Raw genomic sequence first — 9,759 nt, 5'->3', positions numbered from 1 at the left:
GAGGAAAAGGAGGAGGAGGAGGAAGAGGAGGAGGCAGAGGAGGAAGAGAGATGGAGGGAGGGAAGGAGGGAGGGAGGGAGGGAGCAAAGGAGGGAGGGAAGGAGGGAGGGAGGGAAGGAGGGAGGGAAAGAGGGAGGGAAGGAGGGAGGATGTGCTGACAAAGCATGATGAGACAAAAAAAAACCTTCAAAAAATGCCATTGAGTTTTTTTTGTCTTAGGCTTCTCTTGCTAAACATGGGGCCCTTAAAGGTTTGTATGACCAATGAGACTTCACTGAAGAAAATTATTTTTCCATTTGTGAGTGGTTATCTCACAAATTGGATCTAGCTTGTGGGTGAGGGATGATGACTTGTGTCCATTTAGCCTCTCAGCACTGGAACCCCATTAGGCCCAGACTTGTGGAGGCCCCTGTGCATGCTGCCACAGTCTCAGTGAGTTCATACAAAAACACACTATTTTTAAGGAGAGAAATTAAAGAGTAGATCCTTCCTGTTATGTGCTCATATTAACATAGAAGAGGGCTCTCATAACTGGAAGGCATTGGTGATATTAAACAGGCCTTAGGGCTATGAAGTGTTGAGAGTGTTCATGTGGAGCAACAGGCCACAGGAATGCAAATCATCCAGGAAGCCAAGAGTGGAGCTAGCAGGTGGCTCCATCCATTCAGCTGATGTCAAAACACTTATGCTTATGCTCTTAACATCTGCACAGACCCATTAATGCTTTTAATTAAGTAGAAGACAGATCATACAGCATTCCTTAATATAAGAAAACCACAGTAACAAAAGAAAAAGTATTGCCTGTATTTTAAGAGCCACTTTCATTTTATGTAAATAAATGCAGTCACTTTAGTTATATAGTACAGAGGTTTTACTTTCAGATTTCCATACATCATTTTAATATTTTATGGAAAATATTTCTTTGACTTTTTGATGATTGACCAAATTTTCATAAAGAGAAAAATGTTTTTAACTTTCCTATGATTAATATTTGATACTTTTTAAATATTTCTATTATAAGAAGTTTGGAAAAAAATCATTATATATTATCTCAGAATAACTTTTGGAAGATTAACATATAACAGTAGAAAGTCTCAATGTAGAAAGGCCTGCCCTTTTTTATGGTTTCAAAAGTAACATGTGAATTATATGTAAGGTCACTCATGTACACATACATTCACACAGACATTGTAATTTTCAAATTATACCAGACAAGTCACCTACCAGAAACAACTTCGACTACCATTCTTTCAAAACCTTCTAATTGTGAAATTATAAAACCCATAATACATAGTGATTCTTTACATTATTAGTGTCAGCTTAAGTGAGAAACATTTAGATAGCTCACTTAGAATTATGTTACACTGCACTAGATTTCCACACCACATCTCAAATGCCCCCCAGTTCCAGTTGTCTCTCTTTGACTCGCTCCCCTTCCCGTTTCCCCCTACTTGATCCCCTCACATCCATCCCCATCTGCTCTCAATCCACCTTCCACATGTAAAATCTATTTTATTTTCTCTGCCAGGGAGAGCCATGCATTCCCCTTAGACCTCTCCTCTTTACTTTACCTCTCTGGGTCTATGGATTGTAGCTTCGTTATCATTTATTTAACAGATAATATCCACTTATATGTAAATGCATACCATATTTCTCTTTCTGGGTCTGATTACTTCACTCAGAATGATTGTTTTCTATTTTCATCCATTTGCCTGTAAATTTCATGATGTCATTTTTTAACAGCATTTTTAATACTTCATCATGTAAATGTACGACATTTTCTTTATCCATTCTTCTGTTGAGGCTCATCTAGGTTGTATTCAGTTTCTAGTTAGTACGATTAGAACTGCAACACGGTTGATTAAGTATCTTTGTGATAGGATGGGCCTATACTCAAGAGTAGCAAAGCTGTATCTTGAAAAAGATGGATTCCCATCTTTCCATGTAACTGCCGTATTGATTTCAAAAGTGGTTGTACAAGTTTGCACTCCTACCAGCAATGGATGGAGGCATGTTCTCTATTAACATCCTCACCTGAGTTGTCACTTGTATTATTTATCTTAGCCACTCAGGCAAGTGTAAGACAGGATCTCAAAGTCATTTTGATTTGCATTTCCCTGATGGCTAAGGATGCTGTACATTTATTTGTTTTCCAGTCATTTGAGATTTCTCTATTGAGAATTCTCTGTTTAGATATCTACCCCAATTTTAATTGGATTTCCTAATGTCTAGTTTCTTGTATTCTTTATGTATTTTGGATATCAGTCCCCTTATGGATGTGTAGTAGTTTGTAAAAAATATTTACCTATTCTGTAGGATGCTGCTTTGTTTGAATAACAGTGCTGTTTGGTGTCCAAGAGAGATTTTCAGTTTCATGAGATTCCATTTATTGTTAATCTTAATGCCTGCACTATCAGTGTTCTGTTCAAAAAGTCATCTCCTGAGCCAAATGCATTCAAGAGCACTCCCCACTTTCTCTTTTATAAAGTTTAATATATCCGGTTTTACGCTGAGGTCTTTGATCCACTTGGACTTGGGTTTTTGGTGAGAAGATAAATATGGATCAATTTGCATACTTCTACATGTAGACATCCAGTTTGATCAGGACCATTTGTTGAAGATTATGATTTGTTTTGTTTTGTTAGTGTGTATTTCTGGCTTCTTTATCAAAAATCAGATGTCCATGTGTGTGTGGGTTTCTGTCTAGGTCTTCGAGTCCATTGATCAATGTGTCTGTTTTTATGCCAATACCATGAGGTTTTCATTACTATACCTCTGTAGTACAACTTGAAATTGGAAATAGTGAGACCTCCAGGAACAAAATGCAGTGGAAGACTACCTATAATGTATGAAAGTCATTCTAGGGAGGATTCCTAGTAATAGGAGTTACAGAGAGTCTCAGCTGGCCATCTCATGTTACCAGGTGAGGTTTTGAGTGACAGGACTTGGTTGCATTCAATTCAGTTGTTGACCAAGAGAATCTCATGAAATTCCCCAAATAAATCAGGTTGTTGCTAAGACAAAGGGTTATTCCTCCCAAATTAATAATAGTGCCCCATTGCCAAGAATAACATAAGTCACTGAACATGGAGAAGTTGCGCTGGTGCCTACATTGAACCTTCACTCCTACGTTCCAGTCTCTTTGGTAAACGAAGGTACTCTTCAAATTTTGGAAAAAGAAATGTGAATACCAACTCAGTCACAAAACCTTTGACCAAAAATCTGTCCTGCGGGCAACTATGCTAGGGCAGTGGTGGCAAAGAACTTGTGGGAGTGGCCAACCAATGTCTGATTTGATTTAAGACCGACTCCTTAAGAAGGAACCCATATCCAACCAAGAACCAGAGACTAGCTAGCCCAGAGACCTAAGATAAAACCCAATGCTACTGTTCTTTAAAAGAATTATCAATAAAATGATGCCTACTGAAATTCTGATATACTCATACAGTGATCATTAGAGAGACTTCCTCTGACAGCAGATGAGAATATATCATTACAGAGAAAGAGAGTCTCTATCAAATCCCTCCCCTAAGAGCACAGAGAATCCTGTGGAAATTGTAAGAGCCAGAGAGCATGGAAGACACCAGGAGAACAAGGCCTCGACATAATTGGTCAAGGCTCATGAACTCACAGAGACTGAAGCAGCAAGTGCAGGGCTTACATGGGTCTGCACTAAGTGTTCTGAATATATATTATAACTATTGGCTTAGTATTTTTATGGGACCCTTGATGTGAGATCAAGTGGATCACTGACTCTTGAGTCTTCTCTTTGGACTCTTTTCTTCCTGTTGCCTTCCTGGGTTGCCATGTCCAACTTTAATATGATAGTTTTTGCTTCATCTTATACTTTGTTTCTTAGAAGCCTGTTCTTTTCTAATAAGGAAGAGAAGAGGAGTGAAATTCAGAGGAAAATGGGTGAGGAGGAACCAGGGGGAGTAGAGGGAGGAGAAACTATAATCAAGAGGTATTTTATGAGAAAAGAAGCTATTTTTAATAAAAAGAAAATATGAAAAAAATTACATTACACATTTTGTGAATTAATTTTGTTTGTATTCTTTTTTATCCTAGAAATGAAATTTTATATTTAGTAGTTAAAAGAGTTCATACTTTATAGGAAAGTATTTTCTTAACTAATTGCTATAAATTTCAAATTTGTTACTCCACAGTATAATTTGAAGTTCTTAATTGTGATATCTCCAGCAATGCTTTGGTTTTTCCACTGTGAGTGTTTTGTGATTATTGAGGCTGTTCATAAATATTTTCTTGTTTACTTCCTCTATGAGTTTGTTGGTGGTGTTGTATTTTTTTGTGTGTGTGGCTTTTGTATACCATAATTTTTAAATAATAGTCATTGTTTTCAAGATGACTAACAATGCTAGACACTTTTTCATGTATCTTATGGCAATTTGTATGTTTTCTTTTAAAAAGCTTCAAAAATGTGAAAAGGCTTTTAGCTACAAATTGCTTATTTAGTTTTTTATTCTAGGACACAATGTAAAATGTATTTCTGGTTGTTTTTATTCATCCTTTATTCCACATTGCTTTACCAAAAAAACCAAACAAATAAAAACAAACAAAAAACAAACAAAACAAAAAAACAGAAATCTAGCAAGTTATAAATACATTGCAAAAAATGGTTTCAGAAACACAAATATCTAGAACAGAATAAAACACATGACATATTTTTATAATTTTATGTATGTGTGTTTCAGGGTGTGGTATATATACACTGTGTGCAGATGTGTACATCATTCATATGTGTGGAGGCCAGAGGATGACGTGATGCAACCTGTCCTACCACTCCTTTATTTTTCCTTTCCACTGAAAATATGGTTAGATTGACGGCCTCAATCCTCCTATTTTCCCTTCTTGCTCCCAGAACTGTGATTATACATGCATTCATGACACAGACTCTAGGGATTTTTACTCAGGCCCTTATACAAAAGCAAAAGCTCCTGCCCATTGCTCCATCTCCCCAAGCCCTGTACATTATTTTAAAAATTCTTTGTAGCAAAGAATATATTCATAAGCAAATGGCAAGCCACAAGACAGTGAGTACACAATTGTCTTTCAAAGGATAATGCATGCTCATGCCTATGTATGCTAGTGTGTGGGGTGTGATGTCAATATACAATAACAAGCAAAGAAGGAAACATGGTAGTTGTGCAGAGCTCTGGATGTTTGAGTAACCTAATGCTATTTAGCAAGAGTGTTTATGTTCCCTAACAAAGAATGGAATGTTTACCTAGTAATAGAAAGAAGTTGGCATAGAAGAAACAATAGTGAAATGAAAAATGGAAAAGGGAATATACCCACAATGTGGAAATCTGGATCCAGGCAGCATAAGTACAGCTTCCTGATGTCTTCTCAATGGTTTTGTTGAATACATAGAAACTATGCTCACACTTTGATATTTGCTTGTCTTGTTCTTTCTTTTTCCATTGGTACTTAAAGTAGATTTCACTCATTTTAACCAGAGGAGCATAAACAGATTTAAATAACTCGATTCTGAATTATATTCTCCTTAGCACACACAGTTTGTCTCAATTTTACCTCGTCTCCTTGTTGTAGATTTGTAAAAGGGACTGAACATGTAGAAGTCTCACTGGCTGCTATTGGAGCTAAAACCATTATAATATCAGTTATCATCTATCCAGTCCAGCAGTTCAGGTAGCAGGAGTTCAAGGAATGACAGTCTGTGGATGTATCCACTATTTCTGACTTCTAGTCCTCAGTTTTGAAAGTTAATTTGCTGGACCTTGAATAGTAAATAAAACATTCAGGGACAATGGTATCAATATTCAAAAAGATCTCTATTTTTGGAGTCAGTATTATTTTCTTCATGTCGAATAAACTATTAATGTATTTGATTGGTATATGTTTCTTTTCAGTAATTCAAAGTCCTTTCTATCTACTGCTGCCATCCAGCTATGTCTGAAGATATTTTTCATTATTACAATGAAGAGATACTATGGAGACAGTAGAGATCAGGGATTCTGCTCAACGTCCTATAAAACACAGCATTCACGAGCTTTTCTCCTTGACAAAGAATAACAAAATTATCTAGCCCCAAATATCCATAGAGCAAGATGGAAAAACCTGCAAATGACACATAAATTTGCCAAGTGATTCACTGATTCCAGCTACTCATCCTTTGCAATGGGATACAGTAGAGATGTTAATACTGAGTTTTGGTATTTGGTTGCTTATGTGTATGCTCTGTTTATGATATCTTAAAACACAGGCCTCACAATTGGCCTGCAATATAACGAATTAGATTGCAGTCTTCTTAATTCAAAATGCATGCCCCTGTTACCTCCCCAAAATTACAGCCAAGTCATTTTAACTGCTCTGTTTCATTCATAGAAAAGATATGGCATAGGATATGCGTATCTCAATTGTCTCATAAATTATCACATTGACTATGTACATTTGAATATAATCCTATTTTCTATCTTAACTAGCACTTGGCATTTCTGGTCTTTAACATTTGTAAACTTGGGTATAATGCAACATCTAACGGTTATTTTTCTAAGTGCTTTTACAACTTATAGAACTATTAAAAATTATCAATATTGCACTATCATTCTAGGTTCTTCTACAGCTTGCCTTTGCAACTCTTTATCCACTTTTCTACCAATTCTTTACTAACTTAGAGGAATCTTCATAATTTTCTAGGACTTAGTTTTTCTTTAATTTTATTTATTTATTTTATGTATATGAGTACACTATGGTTGTCTTCAGACACACCAGAAGAGAGCATCAGATCCCATTACAGGGAGCCATCATGTGGTTACTGGGAATTGAACTCAGGACGTCTGGAAGAGCGATCAGTGCTTTTAACCACTGAGCTATCTCTCCATCCCCTACAGCTTAGTTTTTTAATTCATGTATTAAAGTATATAATAGCATTTCATTATAAGTAAAATTATATTAATTAAAAATTCTATTCCGACTTCCGGTCTGGGCCCGAGCATAAGGTCACAGGCCGCAGCTCCGTACCCAACACCAGAAAACCGAGAGAAAGAGGGACTCCCAGAAGCTTTCACTCAGGCAGCATCCCAGGTAAGGAAAAAGCAGCACTTGCCCAAAACAGGGAGCAACTGGGACCCACTGGGACCCAGGAATTCGCTCCTGGCCCGGAGCAGGGACTCCATCTGGTCTGGGCCCGAGCACTCGCAGATCCCAGGAGGCAGCTCAGCACCCAATCTCACAGAATCCAGAGGAAGCGGGGATCTCAGTAGCTCCAACTCAAGCAGTATCTTAGGCTAGGAGGTGGCAATACTTGCCCCCAATCAGGGAGCAAATGGGACCCACTGGGACCCAGGAATCCACTCCTGACCCAGAGCCCGGGCCCCTTCCGGTTTCCACCTGAGCACGCAGCACATCTTGGGCCTCAGTTTTAACCCCAGCAGCAAAACCCATACCAAACAGTTCTGAACAACCTAGATAATAGGAAAGACAGGCCCCAGTCAGAGACAGCACAGATTGCACAAAGGTGATCCAGATGGCAAAAGGCAAGCGCAAGAACACAAGCACTAGCAACCCAAGGTACTTGCCATCATCAGAACCTAGTTCTCCCACATTAGAAAGTCCTTAACTCCCCATATCACCAGGAAAACAAGAATCAGATCTAAAATCACTTCTAATGATGATGCTAGAGGACTATAAGAAGGAAATAAATAACACTATCAAAAAGCTTGAGGAGAACACAGGAAAACAGGATGAAGTCCTTAAAGAAACACAAAAATCCTTTAAAGAATTACAAGAAAACACAAACAAATAGATGAAGAAATTGAACAAAACCATCCAGGACATAAAAATGGAAGTAGAAACAATAAAGAAATCACAAAGGGAGATTACTCTGGAGATAGAAAACCTAAGAAAGAAATCAGGAGTCATAGACACAAGCATCACCAACAGAATACAAGAGATAGAAGAAAGAATCTCAGGTGCAGAAGATACCTTAGAAAATATTGACACAACTGTCAAAGAAAATGCAAAATGCAAAAAGTTCTTAACACAAAATATCCAGGAAATCCAGGACACAATGAGAAGACCAAACCTAAGGATAATAGGTATAGATGAGAGTGAAGACTCCCAACTTAAAGGGGCCGTAAATATCTTCAACAAAATTATAGAGGAAAACTTCCCTAACCTAAGGAATGAGATTCCCATAAACATACAAGAAGCCTACAGAATGCCAAACAGACTAGACCCAAAAAAAACACCTCCTGTCACATAGCAATCAAAATATCAAATGCACAAAACAAAGTAAAAAATACTAAAAGCAGTAAGGGAAAAAGGTCAAGTAACATATAAAGGCAGACTTATAAGAATTACATCAGACTTCTCACCAGAGACTTTATTTTCTTTTTGACAGTTCTTTTTTTTAATTTCTTTTTTTTTGAACATGAAATGCTTTTTTATAGCATGTTTTACAAGGGGAGGGGGTAAAGGGGCCAGGTGGTGGAAAAGTACAAAATCTTCTTGGCCTGTGCCTTGAAACATGTCATGGTCTATATGGTACACTGCCTTGAATTATGATCTACCTGCTGTTCTTCAGAAGATATGGTACACTGCTTGAGTTATGGTCTCCCTGCTATTCTTAAGAAGATATGGTACTCTGCTTTGAGTCTGTCTGCAGTTGCTAAGCAGGATCTTGCAGTTGCCAAGCTTCAGAGGACATTGTGCAGGTGGGGAAAGGTAGGGGGTGAGGGTAAGGGCGAGGGTCCTGACTTCTGGTATCTCCCCCTTCTCTGTTTAGTTAGAGAAGGTGTCTTATGATCAATCCCAACTATGTGAGTTTTGAATTTGGATGTCTAATTATGGGGGGTCTTAGACAAGTTCACAACCCCAAAACACTGATGTGAGACAAGTCACATCGATGGTCGAAGGCTTTAGGCTGTCGACGATGGACAACTGTCAAGGGACTCCGATGTGGGTGAAAGGAGGGTGAGAGCCCTGTCTTAGGCCATGTAGGCTGCACCCACTCCCAGCACCACGCACTCCTTTTCGGCTGCATTGGGTGGGCCCCTGGGAAGTGGACCTACAATAATCCCGTCATTGGGCTAACTCACAGCCATCCTAGTCTCTTGTAAATGTTCAAGTTACCAACCATTTGTCAGTTTGGGGTGTAATATTGTCATAAAGGAAGGCTCCCCAATGTTAGCGGCCATATCAAGGGCGGCCTTGGATTAGGAAAAAGCCAATTTTTGTTGTGGTGATCAAGAGGCGAAGTTCTCTAGCTAGAGAAACAGGGGCAAAGCCAGGCATACCAGGAACCCTTCTGGAGGGCGTGGAAGTCTAGGGGTCGACCGTAGGGGGAGGCAGGGGAGCTGGCAGCTGTGTCAGTCTCCTGCGGAGTCACTTCTGGATCCTCTTCAATTTTCAGCTGATGGTAATGAACTTCAACCATCTTCTTGATGGCAGCATCAACCTGGTTCCGTGGACGACAGGTCGCGGGTGACGATCTCTGTCTCACTCAATCTTGATGTCATGCGCACATCCTCTCAATGAGGGTCCATCCAGAGGGGTCCGTGCCTCGAGCCTCACATCTGGGTGCCACTTGACCCGACCGGCGGGTCCTAGTTATTCGTGGGGGCGAGGAGGACTGCAACCTGCTATTCTTCAGAAGATATGGTACACTGCTTGAGTTATGGTCTCCCTGCTATTCTTCAGATGATATGGTACACTGCTTTGAGTCTATCTGCAGTTGCCAAGCAGGATCTTGCAGTTGCCACGCTTCAGGGGACCTTG

This window comes from Grammomys surdaster, unplaced genomic scaffold (genome assembly GCF_004785775.1).
Source record: "Grammomys surdaster isolate TR1022 unplaced genomic scaffold, NIH_TR_1.0 231, whole genome shotgun sequence".
Classification (NCBI taxonomy): Eukaryota; Metazoa; Chordata; class Mammalia; order Rodentia; family Muridae; genus Grammomys; species Grammomys surdaster.
The sequence above is the reverse complement of the archived record's forward strand: the minus strand, read 5'-3'. Positions refer to the sequence as shown.